Source organism: Molothrus ater, chromosome 6, assembly GCF_012460135.2.
Source record: "Molothrus ater isolate BHLD 08-10-18 breed brown headed cowbird chromosome 6, BPBGC_Mater_1.1, whole genome shotgun sequence".
NCBI lineage: Eukaryota > Metazoa > Chordata > Aves > Passeriformes > Icteridae > Molothrus > Molothrus ater.
The window spans coordinates 16,180,884-16,186,883 of NC_050483.2; positions in this window are offsets into that span (position 1 = coordinate 16,180,884).

Consider the following 6,000-nt stretch of genomic DNA (forward strand, 5'->3'; position numbering starts at 1 on the left):
CCACAGGCAGCTGGCTGAGTAAGGAGGTATAAAAGGGCTTCTCGGGTGGCTCAGCAGAAAATCCACCTTCTCTTTAAGGGCATGGAGACCTTCTCAGACCAATGATGTGCAAGAGTCCGCTGTGCACCTCCCTTGGCTGGGGCAGGCCAGGCCAGCAGGAGAACAGGAGAGGGCAGCCCCCAGGGAAGGAGGGGTGGGGAGGAGGAGGAAAACATCTTCTACCCGTGGGATCTGGAGGAGCCGGGGAGGTGTTTTTCCTCAGAAGTGCCAAGTAGGGAGCCTTCCTCTCCCTTCTCCTGCCACCAACCAGTCAAAATAGATATGGCTTCAAATCTGTGGGGTGCCCAGGCTCCCTGCACACAGCCATCCATCCGCAAGGCCTCTAATTAAAATTTCCCCTTGGATACACAGAGTGGCTTATCCATGGACAAGGGCATGACTCAATTTGCCGTCAAGGGCTTGGGAGCAACTCTGCCCTTCAGGAAGGAAGACAGGAAAGAGCTTGCACCCCAAATATCCACTGCCAACAGCATAGGCAAGAGCAATCCCTTAATAAGCCATCCAGCACTAGCACGCTTTTTAAACCTCAATTATTTCCCTCACACAGTAAATACCTGTAGCTCTTCCCTGTGTGAAATATTTCAACACAATTCAGGGGTTTTTTTAAAAAAAACGAGCTGTGGATCTGCTGCAGGCAGCCTCAAGCCTCAAATCCAGCCAGGGGCTGGGCAGAGGCAGCAACGCATGGGGGAGCAGCCCCATGCTGACAGCAAGAAGGGTAATCCCCTCTGTGGGATGACCCAGACCCATATCTCCATGGATCTGAAGGAGAAGCAGGTGGAAACGTGGCTGGAAATATTCCTCAGCCCTTGTCACAGCATATGTAGAGCGTGTGTGTAGGGGATCCCATGGAGACAGGGACCCAAACAGCTCCTGCTCTCCTCCCCCAGGCCAGGCGCTCCCTCCTCTTCCAGCCGGGGCTTTTTAGGCTGATTCAGACATGGCCCTGACAATATTTTGCAGGCACCTCCCAGACATTATAGAGATAGTGGCAAATCCCTTGCTGCAGGCTTCCTGTTTCACCATGCTCAGCACCACACAAGTGGTGCTGCAGGCGCTGCTGAAGGGTGAGCAAGTCCTTGGTATGGGGCTGGTGTTTCTCAGGGGTTTGCCTGGAAAAACCCCCATCGTGGGCAAGGCTGGGTCTGCTTGGATCCACATATCCCTCTTGGGAAATGTCCCTTTGAAATGCTGCTGCTACACATTCTGGCCTCTGTTGGCCCATCAGTCCTCCAGAGAGCTGCTCAGCTCTTGGTGGAGGAATCAAACTGGGGGAGTTCTCCATTCAAAATTCCCCACAGGCAGGGAGTTTCCTTCAGCTCTGTGAGAGAAGGCATCCTGGGCCTCCTGGAGTCCAGGCATGCAGCACAGCAAAAGAGAACTGCTCAGAATTTCAAGGGTGTGGTTATCACCTTGTGACAGGAAAGTGTTGGCCTGATATAGTGGAAGAATGGAGTTCAAAGAAAGAATCCCATTACCAAAATACTGGCCAACAGGAGTGTTTGTAGGATACAGGAGGGGTGGATGGTGAGGTGTGTGTGGTAATAGCATGAGCAGAAGGTCGAGTCTGCAAGTCTGCAGAAGGCTTTCCATGGAGCTGCCTTGCACAGGGGTTAAGCTGTAAGGCAGCTCTCCCAGAAAAAGAAAGAAGCAGCAGACTTAAATGGCATGAGGAAGAAACCCAGTGAGGAGAAGGAAGAACAGAAAAACAAAGTTTGAAGCCATGGTTAACGTTAGGAAAGACAGAAGTTTCCAAAGGAATTATTTAAGTGTTTGAGTGATGAAAGAACAAGTTTCTTGCAAAAAGCTCAATGAAGGCATAAGGGAGCTCCAGGCACATCCTTCAAAGAGGTGTTTGCCTCTGAATATTAGGTATTAGTGAGGTAATTAGGCAGAGGCCAGGAATGGATGCACTGTTCATACTTGGGTACTTTCCTATGGAGCATCTGACCTTGTTCCTTTCCCTCATTTCCCCCCACCTGAGCTAGAGGAACGCGCCATGGGTGTGGGCCACCATTCCCAGAGCACTTCCACCATCCTGTGAGGTCAGAGAGAAGACCTGTCACACACAGGAGCTTCTGCACAATGTTTTAGAGACTCAGGTGCAGCTTTTTTGGGCCAAGTTCTTCCATGGAATCACCACGTGTTGGAAGGATGAGGCTGATGAATCCATGCAAGCTGTTCCTCATGACATTCTCCTACACTTTACACCTTGCCTCCTCTTCAGCATCCCACAAGGATCAAGTGGAAAGGCACTATGACACCAGATGATGCTATGCCTTATTTCCAAGAATTACACTGTTAGCAAAACACAAGCATGCTACTCAGCAGCAATGGTGATCACAGTAAAAGTTCAGGCAAGATCACTGGGGAAACCTGTATTTGGCTGCCCTTTGCTTTCCCAAAATCCCATTGCACCAAAGCAAAGCACATGGCTCCCATCCTGCCCAGGACATACCCACTCCCCTGCAGTGTGTCCCTAAAATGTGGCCCCATTTCTCTGCTTCTGCTGACACCAACACCCAGGAACTCTACCATCACTTTCACATCTTTGTGCCAGTGCTGTCCTACATCCCACAGCTGCAGTCACCTCATTTGCCCATGCAATGGGATTAAGGTTTTTGGCTGTTCCTGTACAGGGCAGCTGCCAACCAACACAGCCACCCTGTCTGTTTAGCTCCATGCTGTCTTCCTTGACAGGGAGTGCTTCAGGCACATGATGTTGATGCCCTTAGGCTCCAAACCCACCAGCAGGTCCTGATGACACTCTTCATGTTCAGCAGATACATCACAAATTCATAAGCTGACAGCTGCTTCATGCTGTGTTTGACCATCAGCTACACAATGATGCACATAGGACCCTGGGAGAAGTCATCCCAGCAGTGGATGAAGACACAATTCCCTTTTTCCAGTGAGACTTTGATGTCCCACAACCAGGGCTGCCCCATTCCATGACAGTGCCCATGCAGCAGAGCCCAGATGTCAGCCCTGAGGTGTGAGCAGAACCCTCTCTGTGGCAGAGGTAGGGGATGACACTCAGGCTGCCATCGCTGGGCAGGCAACTCATGTCAGGGAAGCTGTCACTGCTGAAGCTGTCAGCGCTGTTCAGGCACAGCCCTGCCCATTGTTGATGTGCCCCAGGTGGCTGCAGTCAGTTACCTGAGTGATGATGGGTCCTGTGAAGGGGCAACACACAAGTTTCTGAAAAGTGGGTTCCTTGGGATGCGGCTTTACCTTCTTCCTCCTGAGGGATTTCTTGGAGCTGGCATGTGGTGCAGGGGCTGAAATTGGGCTCACAACAGCAGCAAAAACAGGGACGAATGAAAGGAAAGCTTGGCCTTGAAAGGAGAGCTCGGCCTGGAGAAGGCAGGGGAGGAGCAGGGGTGGGACTGGATCTGTGGGCCTGCATTAGGGACCCCATGTTGTGGACTGCCCCTCTGCTCTCAGCCTCTTCCATCTGCCAAACAGTATTAAAAAAAGGACTGGTGAGACCACAAAAACTCATCTCCGCAGCTGCACGAGCAAGGAGACATGCAGACCAATCTTGCTTAAACAGTCGCTGCCTCCTGAGGGTGCTAACAAGAGTGACCAGGGTATCTTGCCACGCTACAGGACTATAAACACCACATCCCCACTCTTTTCACTTTTGTACTCACCAACTTTGGACAAGTGCCTGTGGAACAGAACAACTCCCTATGGACACACAGAAGTACTCACACATGGCTGCTTTCAATATAAACACTGGCCTTGAAGAGAAACAAGGCATTTTAATGATCCCTTCCACTCCAAAGAGACACTCTTTGGTGTGGGCTTCCAGAAGAGTTTGCAGCTCACTGCAAGCTGGAGCCTGGAGGAAGGGTGGCATTTCAAAATGAAAACACAAAAGGGTGAAGAGAGGCTTGAGGGAGAGGGCAAAAACCAGGAAACTCCTCAGGATGAAATCCCTTCTGACCATGGTAGCACACAGGGGCTTCAGTCTCCAGTGATGGAGAGTCTGTGGGCATTGCCAGGGTTAGGATCACCCGGTTCCCAGCACAGCCCTTGGCACAAACCTCACTCCTCTGAGGAGCTTTTCTCACTCTGCCTTGGACTCTTCCACAGTGTGGCCCTTCCTCCATGACCCCAGGCTGAGTTGGCAGTCCCCTGGAAAGTGAACACCTCTGACAGGCACTGGTCCGTGCCCAGGCCTTCAGCATTTAATGTGTACAGGAGGTGATCCCACTGGAATTTCCACCCAGCTTGCCCCTGGATAGTATTACCCAAGTGACCCAACACCTGATCACAATCCTTCATGTGTATGCACATCCTCAAAGCCTGGTTAAGACCAGGGTATGGCCCAGAACGTGTCTGGAGAACAAGCTGAGACCTCTGTGTGCTCAAAGGAGTATGAAACATGTCTTTGCTCTCAAAAGGTCTTCCAGGCTCTCTGTGCCAAGACAAAGCAGCAGCAAGAACATGGTGTTAGTTTAAAAAAAAAACAGAGCTCAAGAAAAACTGATCAAACACAAAGCTCTTCTCTCCCCAGGGTCAGCAATTGCTCTACAAGCCAGTAGCCATGCAAGGAATGATTCTCCAGAATTTATCCATTCCAAGCACACTGGCTTTTTGTAAATGCTGTGTGACCCCAGACACCTCATTTTACAAAAATAACAGCTGTCAGCTGCAAAGACCCTTGGCAGCCTCACCTACCTGCACACATTGAGAAAGCCTTGGAGAAGACAGCTGCAAGGAGATGGGGCTCTGGAAGCTCTTCTGGAGGTGCTTCTCATGCAGGTTTGGCAGTGGAGGGGGTGAGCTCAGAGTAGGAGAGAGCTGCACCAGGGAAACTCAACACTCAGCACCAATGAGCATCTCCCAAGAACATCCCCAAAGCCAATTAATTCACAGAGAATCTGGGACATGAATGTTCTTTTACAAAGGCAGACCTGAGTTTAGCACATGTGCAAAAGTTGGGGATGGTGTGGGATGAGTGCATCCAAAGCAGAGAAACCTCAGCAAAGGCTTTTGCAGGAATGTACACATCCTTTGTCACATCCAGAGTGAACACCAAAGCCAAGTGTTTTAACTGGACTGTCTTTAGTCCAGTTTGCTGATTCAGGCTTCTATGCTTAACCTGCTCTGACTTGTATGTAAAAGTCAAGAGGAAAATGCTCTCTATCCAGGGCAAAACCAGATGCCAACTGGGCTGGTTTCCACATGAGACAGGCACCTCTTTCATGGGCACTGGGCTCTTCACTGGCTCTTCCAAGGGGGCAGTGCTTCTTTTAGTAAGTCAGCAATGACTGATTCACAACTCAAAGCGCCAGTTTCCCACAAAGAGCTTTTCAGGCTCAGACAAGGACATCTGCAATGCCCATGTTCACGAGCAGGGTGATGAAACACTAGTTTACAAACCCACCATCTTCCCAGATGCTGCTCACAGAACGTAAAATACGATATGGGTTGGGTTGTTTGCAGGTCAAGGCCTCTTTTCAGCTTAGTTAAACTCCTCTTCCTAACTGAAGGGAAGTGTGCTTGTTTCTGCAATTGAGTGGCAATAAGTGCCTGCAGGGGTTTCATCACCTCTCTGTGAAGTCAACAAAGCTGGTTGAGAAATTCCCATCTTGTTGACATGCAACAAGCCATCACTGATGGGTACCCATTCACCCGTTTGGAACACCGAACTTCTTCAGGGAGCACTTTTTGCCCAGAGCATGAAAGCTATGAAATCTTCATGCTGCCTCTCCTTTGGTTCCATCCTACCTAGACCTGAAATCTGGAGAAATGAGAAGTCTGTTTTTTCCAGGTCTGCCCACAAAGCTCGAATTGGAACTTTGGGAAGCACCTCTGTGCACCCATTATTGTTCCTGTTTCTCAGACTGGACTGTCTGGGGCTTCTACCTCTCCCTTCCTGCCCATGCAGGGCAAGGTGCATTGAGATGTAAAGTGGTCCAAACAGTA